At 36.1% G+C, this 11,561-nt stretch overlaps 1 pseudogene; it reads left to right on the top strand.

Annotated features, from left to right (window-relative positions):
* The first annotated feature begins 6,018 nt into the window (after positions 1–6,018).
* On the top strand, positions 6,019–7,511 carry LOC113610631 (heat shock cognate 71 kDa protein pseudogene; annotated as a pseudogene).
* Positions 7,512–11,561: the final 4,050 nt, after the last annotated feature.

Here is an 11,561-nt window from a genome sequence, read left to right as displayed (position 1 = left end):
GACAACATTAAATGTACCAATATTGTAATTATAGGGATCCTAGAAAAAGAAGAGAAAAAGAAAGGGTCTGAGAAAATATTTGAAGAGATTATAGTTGAAAACTTCCCTAATATGGGAAAAGAAACAAACAATCAAGTCCAGGAAGTGCAGAGAGTCCCATACAGGATAAATCCAAGGAGAAACACGCCAAGACACATATTAATCAAACTATCAAAAATTAAATAAAAGACAAAATATTAAAAGCAGCAAGGGAAAAGCAACAAATAGTATACAGGGGAATCCCCATAAGGGTAATGACTAATCTTTCGGTAGAAACTCGGCAAGTCAGAAGGCAGTGGCAGGACATATTTAAAGTGATGACAGGGTTAAACCAACAACCAAAATTACTCTACTCAGCAAGGATCTCATTCAGATTTGATGGAGAAAATAAAAGCTTGACAGACAAGCAAAAGCTAAGAGAATTCAGCACCACCCAACCAGCTATACAACAAATGCTAAAGGAACTTTTCTAGGCAGGAGACACAGGAGAAGGAAAAGACCTAAAAAAACACCCAAAACAATTAAGAAAATGGTAATAGGAACATACACAAAGATAATTACCTTAAATGTAAATGGATAAAATGCTCCAACCAAAAGACATAGACTGGCTGAATGGACACAAAAACAAGACTCGTATATATGCTGTCTACAGGAGACCCACTTCAGACCTAGGGACACATACAGACTGAAAGTGAGGTGATGGAAAAGAGATATTCCATGCAAATGGAAATCAAAGGAAAGCTGGAGTAGTTTTACTCATATTAGACAAAATAGATTTTAAAATAAAGACTATTATAAGAGACAAAGAAGGACAATACATAATGATCAAGGGATCAATCCAAGAATAAGATATGACAATTTTAAATATTTATGTACCCAACATAGGAGCACCTCAATACATAAAGCAAATGCTAACAGCCATAAAAGGGGAAATCGACAGTAACACAATTATAGTAGGGGACTTTAACACCCCACTTTCACCCATGGACAGATGATCCAAAATGAAAATAAATAAGAAAACACAAGCTTTAAAAGACACATTAGACCAGATAGACATAATTGATATTTATAGGACATTCCATCCAAAAACAACAGAATACACTTTCTTCTCAAGTGCTCATGAAACATACTCCAGGTTAGATCGTATCTTGGGTCACAAATGAAGCCTCGGTAAATTTAAGAAAACTGAAATCATATCAAGTATCTTTTCCAACCACAACGCTATGAGACTAGATACCAATTACAGGAAAAAAACTGTAAAAAATACAAACACATAAAGGCTAAACAATAGGCTACTAAATAACGAAGACATCGCTGAGGAAATCAGAGGAAATCAAAGACTACCTAGAAGCAAATGACAATGAAAACATGATGACCCAAAACCTATGGGATGCAGCAAAAGCAGTTCTAAGAAGTTTACAGCAATATAATCCTACCTCAAGAAACAAGAAACATCTCAAATAAACAAACTATTCTTACACCTAAAGCAATTAGAGAAGTAAGAACAAAAAGAACTCATACTTAGCAGAAGGAAAAAAATCATAATGATCAGATCAGAAAGAAATGAAAAAGAAATGAAGGAAATGATAGCAAAGATCAATAAAACTAAAAGCTAGTTCTTTGAGAAGATAAACAAAATTGATAAACCACTAGCCAGACTCATCAAGAAAAAAAGGAAGAAGACTCAAACCAACAGAATTAGAAGTGAAAATGGAGAAGTAACAACTGACACTGCAGAAATACAAAGAAACATGAGGGATTACTACAAGCAGCTATATGTCAATAAAATGGACAACCTGGAAAAAATGGACAAATTCTTAGAAAAGCACAACCTTCTGAGACTGAACCAGGAAGAAATAGAAAATGTCAACAGACCAATCATAAGCACTGACATTGAAACTGTGATTAAAAATCTTCCAACAAACAAAAGCCCAGGACCAGATGGCTTCACAGGTTAATTCTATCCAACATTAAAGAAGAGCTAACACCTATCCTTCTCAGACTCTTCCAAAATATAGCAGAGGGAGGAACACTCCAAAACTCATTCTACAAGGCCATCATCACCCTGATACCAAAACCAAAGATGTCACAAAAAAGAAAACTACAGGCCAATATCTCTCATGAACATAGATGCAAAAATCCTCAACAAAATACTAGCATACAGAATCCAAGAGCACTTTAAAAGGATTATACACCTTCATCAAGTGGGGTTTATCCCTGGAATGCAACGATTCTTCAATATATGCAAAACAATCAATGTGATACAGCATATTAACAAACGAAGGAGAAAAAACATATGATAATCTCAATAGATGCAGAAGCTTTCGACAAAATTCAACACCCATTTATGAGAAAAACACTCCAGAAAGTAGGCATAGAGGGAACTTACCTCAACATAATAAAGGCAATATACGACAAACCCACAGCCAACATCCTTCTCATTGGTGAAAAACTGAAACCATTTCCACTAACTTCAAGAACAAGACAAGGATGCCTACTCTCAGCACTAGTATTCAACATAGTTTTGGAAGCTTTAGCCACACAACAAAAAGAAATAAAAGGAATCCAAGTCGGAAAGGAAGAAGTAAAGCTGTCACTGTTTGCAGATGACATGATACTATATACATAGGGAATCCTAAAAATGCTATCAGAGACTGCTAGAGCTCGGGCTTCCCTGGTGGCGCAGTGGTTGAGAGTCTGCCTGCTGATGCAGGGGACACGGGTTTGTGCCTCGGTCCAGGAAGATCCCACATGCCACGGAGCGGCTGGGTCCATGAGCCATGGCCGCTGAGCCTGCGCGTCCGGAGCTTGTGCTCCGCAACGGGAGAGTCCACAACAGTGAGAGGCCCGCGTACCACAAAAGAAAAAAAAAAGAAAAAAAAAAAAGAAACTGCTAGAGCTAATCAATGAATCTGGTAAAGTAGCAGGATACAAAATTAATGCACAGAAATCTCTTGCTTTTCTATACATTAATGATGAAAAATCTGAAAGAGAAATTAAGGAAACACTCCCATTTACCAATCCAAAAAAAAAGAATAAAATACCTAGGAATAAACCTACTTCAGAGACAAACGGCCTGTATGCAGAAAACTATAAGACACTGATGAACGAAATTAAAGGTGACACAAACAGATGGAGAGATATACCATGTTCTTGGATTGGAAGAGTCAACACTGTGAAAATGACTACACTACCCAAAGCAATCTATAGATTCAATGGAATCCCTGTCAAACTCCCAATGGCATTTTCACAGAACTAGAACAAAAATTTCACAATTTGTATGGAAACACAAAAGACCCTGAATAGCCAAACAATCTTGAGAAAGAAAAACGGAACTGGAGGAATCAGGCTCCCGGACTTCAGACGATACTACAAAGCTACAGTAATCAAGACAGTATGGTACTGGCATAAAAACAGAAATATGGGTCAATGGAACAGAATAGAAATCCCAGAGATAAACCCATGCATATATGGTCACCTTATCTTTGATAAAGGAGGCAAGAATATACAGTGGAGAAAAGACAGCCTCTTCAAAAAACGGTGCTGGGAAAACTGGACAGCTACATGTAAAAGAATGAAATTAGAACACTCCCTAACACCATACACAAAAATAAAATCAAAATGGATTAAAGACCTAAATGTAAGGCCAGACAGTATAAAACTCTTAGGGAAAAACATGGGCGGAACACTCTATGACATAAATCACCGCAAGATCTTTTTGACCCACCTCTTAGAGAAATGGAAATAAAAAACAAAAATAAACAAATGGGACCTAATAAAACTTAAAAGCTTTTGCACAACAAAGGAAACCATAAACAAGATGAAAAGACAACCCTCAGAATGGGAGAAAACATTTGCAAATGAAGCAACTGACAAAGGATTAATCTCCAAAATTTACAAGCAGCTCATGCAGCTCAATATCAAAAAAACAAACAACCCAATCCAAAAATGGGCAGAAGACCTAAAGAGACATTTCTGCAAGGAAGATATACAGATTGCCAGTAAACACATGAAAGGATGCTCAACATCTCTAATCATTAGAGAAATGAAAATCAAATCCACAATGAGGTATCAGCTCACACCGGTCAGAACAGCCTTCATCAAAAAGTCTACCAAAAATAAGTGCTGGATAGGGTGTGGAGAAAAGGGAACCCTCTTGCACTGTTGGTGGGAATGTAAATTGATACAGCCACTATGGAGAACAGTATGGAAGTTACTTTAAAAACTAAAAATAGAACTACCATACAACACAGCAATCCCACTACTGGGCATATACCCTGAGAAAAACATAATTCAAAAAAGTCATGTACCACAAGTTTCATTGCAGCTCTGTTTACAATAGTCAGGATATGGAAGCAACCAAAGTGTCCATTGACAGATGAATGGATAAAGAAGATGTGGCACACATACACAATGGAATATTACTCAGCCATAAGAAGAAACGAAATTGAGTTATTTGTAGTGAGGTGGATGGACCTAGAGTCTGTCATACAAAGTGAAGTAAGTCAGAAAGAGAAAAACAAATACCATATGCTAAAACATATATATGGAATCTAAAAAGAAAAAAAAAAATTCTGATGAACCTAGGGGCAGGACAAGAATAAAGACGCAGATGTAGAGAATTGACTTGAGGACATGGGAGGTGGAAGGGTAAGCTGGGACGAAGTGAGAGTGGCATGGACATATATACACTATGAAACATAAAATAGACAGCTAGTGGGAAGCAGCTGCATCGCACTGGGACATCAGCTCCGTGCTTTGTGATCACCTAGAGGGGAGGGATAGGGAGGGTGGGAGGGAGATACAAAAGGGAGGGGATATGGGGATATATGTATACATATAGCTGATACATCTTGTTATACAGCAAAAACTAACACACCATTGTAAAGCAATTATACTCCAATAAAGATGTTAAAAAAAATTTTTAATTAAGAAAAATAAAACATATAGCTAAAATCTAGTATTAGATATATTATGAAGAAAAAATATTTTATGATTTGTTCTTTGGAGTAGTAATAACAATATTTATTAAATAATTCAATACATTTAATGTTTCAATATAAAATATAGTTTGGTTTAGCAATGAGAGTTTGAAGAATCAATGTAAAGAAAATAATTACACAAGTGAACCGATGTACTTACACAAAGACGTCATTTAATTATTGTTTATAGTAAACCAAATTAGAAATATAAAAAATGTCCATCAGTGAGAGCCAGATTAATCAGCTCACATATAAAATGCAATTCTACATATAGCTGATTCACTTTGTTATATAGCAGAAACTAACACACCACTGTAAAGCAATTTTACTCCAATAAAGATGTTTAAAAATAATGCAATTCTGTGTAAGAAGACACTTAAATTGAGTAAGGAAATTCTCTCTCTCCTCTCTCTCTTTCTCTTTCTCTCCCCATGATATATTTTTGTGTATAAAAACTTCAAGAACAGTAGAATGTTAGGTTTCCATATATGTAAATTTATATTTACTTTATACTTTATATCTATCCAGACGTATTCAGATATAAATAATTGGAAGGAATATCATCAAAAATCTCACTTGAATGTATATAAACAGTGCTAATTTGAATAATTTGTAATAGACTGGCTGTTTGTTTTACTATAAATATCCTCTTCACTCTCAGAAGAAAATGATATGTACGTTTTCTTTTAAAAAATATAGAGCTCCCCTTGAACATTGCAGCAGCTTCAGTAACTACTTTCTCCAATAAGCTGACCTAGACCTACACTCAGAAACCTTGTCTGAGGTACCTGCAGTTGCCAGTGATAATGGCACCATCTATTCCTGTGTAGATATCTGCCAGCATGGGAAGTAGAGATAATTGCCAATGATTAGGTAGATCGCCTGAAACTATTACCTTAATTAATATTTTCAATTAAGTGGTGATACGTTTAGAAGAATTAGACTGTGTTAGTTTGAATGTAGATGTGAAAATGCTGTTGTCCTGACATGTCTGGACATGTCTGACATGACTCATTGGCCGTTCTTGGTGGTAAATGATGCAAGAAGGCTTATGGTCCAGATGGAATACAAGGGAGAATCCAAAAGCTTCTAACCAGAGGAGGTATCATCTATGATTCTAGCAAAGATGAAGAAACCACAGAAGCCTACCTTGGGAAGACTGTTTACAAGTGCTATTGCCACAGCATTAGTTTATTAATGACTGCCACCAACAGATTTCCAAAGATGGTAAACCTATTGCTTCTCTTAATATTCTCAGAAGTATCAAAGAGCTATTGGCTGCTGCTGTGGCTTGAATAAGATACTGGTGGTGAAATACATATGGTGACTTTTTTCTTAAAAGGTGTACTTTAAAATGTACAAATCCTCACTATTGACTATGGAATCTTTTGGGTCAAACCTATAGCAGAAGACTAAAGCTTATATGGAGAAGACTTTGACAAACAGAAGGTTTCATTGCAGATTTCAAGTCCAAGCATAAGAAGGATATTCATGAGAGCAAGATATATGACTGCAGCCTCTATACTACTTGCAAACATGCACAATGTAACTAAACAAAATCAGGTCAAAATTGATATTGATTCTCTCCAAGAGAGGGTTGAGTTCCACACGTTAATTATCTGTGCTAGTTTGAAAAACTGAATGCTGACCTGTGGCATTCTGGACTCTGTGGAGAAAGCCATTCACTATGTTAAATTAGACAAGTCAGAGATATATGTCCTCATTGTGATGGGTGATTATACACATATCTCTAGTATTCAGACATTTCTGCAAGACTTCTTCAAGGGAAAACAATTGACAGGTACATCAATCCCTATGGAGCTATTGTTCATGATACATCTGCCCAGGCAGTGATCTTATCTAGGGACAAATCTGAGGATGTTCAAGGTTTACTGCTCTTGGATATCACTACTTTTTCCATTAATATTGAAACCCCTGGTGGCGTCATAATCACCATGATGAACACAATATCAGCGTGCCCACTCACAGACTTTCACAGCTTACTCAACCAGCTCAGTGCACTTATTCTAGTTTATAAAGGGTGATGTGCCATGACAACCTGCTTGGCACGTTTTAATTCACAGGCATACTCCCGTTTTCTGTGGTATATCTCAGATCCCAGTATGCAGATAACAATACAGGAAAAAAGAACAAGATTGCCACCACAAATGACAAGTGTCCTTTGAGCAAGGAAGACCTTGAGGGTGCAGTTCAGAAGGCTAAGAAACACAAAGTTGAAACGAGAAGCAGAGACACAAGGTTTCTTCTAAATATTCTCTTAAATCCTACATCTTCAATGTGAAAGCCATCGTCGAATGTAAAAAAAAAATCAAAGGCAATGTCAATGATGAGGACAAATAGAAGATTTTCTACAAGTGTAATGAAATCATTGACTGGTTCAATAAGAGTAACATTGTAGAGAAGGAGACACTTGAATCTCCGCAGAAAAATTTGGAGAAAGTCTGCAACCCCATCATTACCAAACGCTAACAGAGTACAGAAGTATAAAAGGAAACATACCTAGCTGTTTCCCTGGGGCAGATATCTGCCACCTGGTGTTGCTCCTTCTGGATCCATCATAGAAGAGAGTGATCAAGCCAGCAAGAGCATAGAAATTGTAGCACGATTCCACAATCAAAAAATGAAGACCCCACATTTGTAGCAAATTCAGTGACAGTTAAAAATACTAAACTGATATATTAAATCTTTCAGCGCTCTCAATACATAAATGAGTGCACAAGGAAAGGAAATAACAGTGCAGTTTATCAGTACTGTATTGTAAGTTAGTAGAAAATTCAATGTCCTAAATGAAAACTGTATTTAAAACTTGCACAGAAAGTTATAGTAAAGAATACTAAAGAAAAACCCCAGTCAAATAAAAAAATCAACACACACACAATTCATATTATATTTCAAATCACAGGTCATGATTGCTAACTTTTAAAAATCCCCCTTTCCAAAGAGATAGGGAATTAGTTAACATGGCTGTTTGCTGTTGCTTCTTTGTAGATTCCACAAGTTGAAAATAAAGTATACAGGAAGAAGACAAAACAAAAATAAAAATAAAAACAAAAACAGGGAGGAATAGATCATTTTAATCATCACCATAATATCTATCTTTCCTATTAGCAATCTCTTCTTTAAAAAAATGTTACAAATTGATACCAAAAGATAAAATTAAGCATTTACTATCTTTTTAATGTGGCACTGACTTACTACATTTTCTCCTTTCCTGATACTAATACTTTTGATAAATGAATTAAACACAAGACACTATCAATTGAAAAAGCAGAGAAGATATTTCATGCATTTATCTCATTTATGGTTACATTACTTCTGGGCATATAAGGAAATCAAGAACTGGGAACATATGAAAATGGATTGCACTGGATATGCACAATCTATCAGAAAAGGGATTTTTTAATTTATTTTTTTCATTCTGAGCTTTAAAATTACTCTTCTTTGCTGCCTTGACAGCAGGATCAATAAATAACAATTTAATGACATGAAGGCTTTAAGAGTAAGAATCATGTGCACTCTGTAGTTGAACTGCAGGCAGACTATTCCTCACCTGCTGTAGGCACTCCTATTAGTTTCATCTGCTCCAAGTACAACAAATGGAAGATTTGTATGCATTTATTCATACATAACTCAGACACATGCTAATAAGCATACTTTAAGCATGTTTTAATTGGACAGAAATTGTACTACTAAAAAAGTCAGTTTATTGCCACCATATATATAGACATCAACTTAGCGCAAAGCATCAAAAAAAAAAGTTATTTTTTACTCTTCTCGCAAAGTTTTTCTACATATGCTATTTTTCTTGTAAAATTTAGGTTCCATTTAGACTGATAACTATAGTCTAGGGAGAACATAGGGAGAAGACGACCAGTCAGGAAAGAAAATAGGGGGGGATATTTAGTGATAAATAAATTTAAGATATACAGAAATATAAGAATTACTGACATCTATAATCTTAAGATATATACGATTAAACAAGTTTATTCTTGGCTCTTTAATATGATCCATTCCACAGAAACAAGAATTCATGATGGAAATATCAATAATAATCATTAAAATGTACGAGTACTTGAAATTATCAAGTACTGTGTTCTCCATTCCCTAGATTTTATGTCACTTCACAAATATACACACACACACACATACACACCCATGAGAGACTATTACTGTGTTTCCTGTGTATTAGACTTTATAAGTCATTATTCACATACTTAAATGACTCTTCACTACTTCCTTCCCAAGCCTGAACTTAAACAAAGAGAAAAAGAACACCAAAAGATAAAACAAATACAAACAAGCAAAAGGACAAAAACAAACCCCTTAAACAATGCAAATGTTCACATATTGTCACTTCTTAACTACCACACACAGCAATCCAGGTTAGTCTGACATCAGAGAAAGAGTTGCTAACCAGAGCAAAGTGGAGGTGATAAAACATTGGCTTAATCAACACAGACTCACTTGGAAGTCAGTTTAGCTTCAGTTCCCAGCTACAGCATCTGCAAGCTCTGTGACCCTGCAAAAGTGGTTATGTCTCAGTTTTCCTGTAAAAGGTTGATAATTCACTCTAAAACTGGTCTTCTTGGTTTCTTGTGGTCATTAAATGAAATGATACCTAGGAAGAGCTTACAGCAGTACATGGAGCATAGTCGGTCCTCTAAAAAACTACTGATCTCCAGTTCTGGGGACAAATTGGCACCTGCCCTGACTCTTGAGCCTTCCTTCTTCACTCATGCAGGCTTTGATCACTGATGCATCCTGACTCGTACCTTTGTGTTTGTCAGCCTTTGACTCGGGTAAGCAATATGGGGAATTGGGCAACACAGGTTTTGGAGAAATGTCGACTGTTATTTCAAATCTGTGTGATTTGGGATGAGATATTTAAACTTCCAACATCATATTCTTCATTACTAAAACTGGAAATTATACTACTTACTGAGGCTTCTGTGAGAATAAGTGAGGTAACAAAAAACTTTTATCAGGTCATACTACCACCACCACCACTACTACTACTACTATCATTGCTACTACTACATCAGCAAAGGCAACCAAAATTTGCTGAGTGCTATATGTGTTCCAGGTATTTTTGAATCATTTTCTAAAAATCATTTTATTTAACCCTCATAACTATGGGCTTAGGGAGTTATTTACATTGATACTTTAAAAGCAAATTTCTGAGCTGCAAAAAGCCATATCAATGCTTAAATGACTTGTCCAAAGGACTACTTTCACCAGGACCTTGAAATAATGCAATTCTGAAGTTCGTATTCAGTATCACATAATTATCTATTCATTTATATATACATAGTTAATATCATTCAATCTGGGGTCACTGTCATTTATATACTCTAGAAATTGGGAGAAGTATGAGTTCTTGTTGCTATCTCCATGTATCATGGCTTCTAGTTGCAGGAGAACCACCACTAACTAGCTTAAGAAGACAATAGATTTATTAGAAGACACTTAAATGTTCTCAGACTCATCAGTAGGATCAAAAAGTTAGGTGTGAAGGCTGTTCCAGTTATGACCTCCTTGCCCTTATGTTGGGCACTACCCTGCGGTTCACGATGCTGATGCTGGACACTGTACAGTAAAACCTCCGGTGCTACTGATGGCCCTGAAAACCAGACTCCTGTGTGGATTTCATCATGTTGCCTGCATATTGTTCTATTCTGAACTGATGTCTCATATGGATCTAGCAGATTGGCAGACAAGCCATATTCCTGCTACATCACCTCATAGGAGAATAGGAAGCAAGCTACACCTCTGTCTGGAGAGATATGTCTTGGAAGGGTCTGGAAAATGTCCAGAGGCCAAGACGCATGATCAATTTCCAAAACATTTATAAACTTCAAATCTGGTTGTTATTCCATTCCAGGGCAATTTGTGGTATTCGTCCTCACCTCTGTTTTAGGATAGTTACATTTCTTCTCTAAGATCTATATATGCCACTGCCTCTTACAAAACAGATTGCTGAAAGAATGAATTCTCAAATAAATCCCTTTACAAAACCACTCGTGCAAACACGTTTATAAGCTAGTTCATAAACTGATTTTTTTAAAAAAGGTGAGGGATACTATTTTGGAAATAATATAACTATGTCTATTTCTGTTTATATCATAACCTTTACCACTACTGTCCCTCCCTGAAGACAGATACCTGTGTTACCCTCCTTACAGTGTCATAGAATTGCCTTAATAACAGTGTCTTCCAAATTACTGTTGTTATAGGTCACGCTCAACAAAACTGAGTGAGTCCAAAACATCTTTTTTCTCTTTCATAAAAAGTGATCACCAGTATAAGTCTCCCTCTTTCACTGAAGTATATTCATCCTTTTCTTTCTCCAGAACAACTACTACCAAGTATGGAGAAGCAACCACAAAACTGGCCATAGTGACTTTCCTTGCCAAAAACTGAGACAGGTGAAGGAGTGTTTTTAAAGGGTAAGAATCTAGAAGGGAAAGGTCCCCTTCCTTACTGCACTGAGTAATCACTGTAAATGTCTGCTTTCAGTTT

Source organism: Aethalodelphis obliquidens, unplaced genomic scaffold (assembly GCF_003676395.1).
Source record: "Aethalodelphis obliquidens isolate GAN/ISIS:26980383/991018 unplaced genomic scaffold, ASM367639v1 scaffold64, whole genome shotgun sequence".
Lineage (NCBI taxonomy): Eukaryota > Metazoa > Chordata > Mammalia > Artiodactyla > Delphinidae > Aethalodelphis > Aethalodelphis obliquidens.
This window is presented reverse-complemented; position numbering and strand designations above follow the sequence as displayed.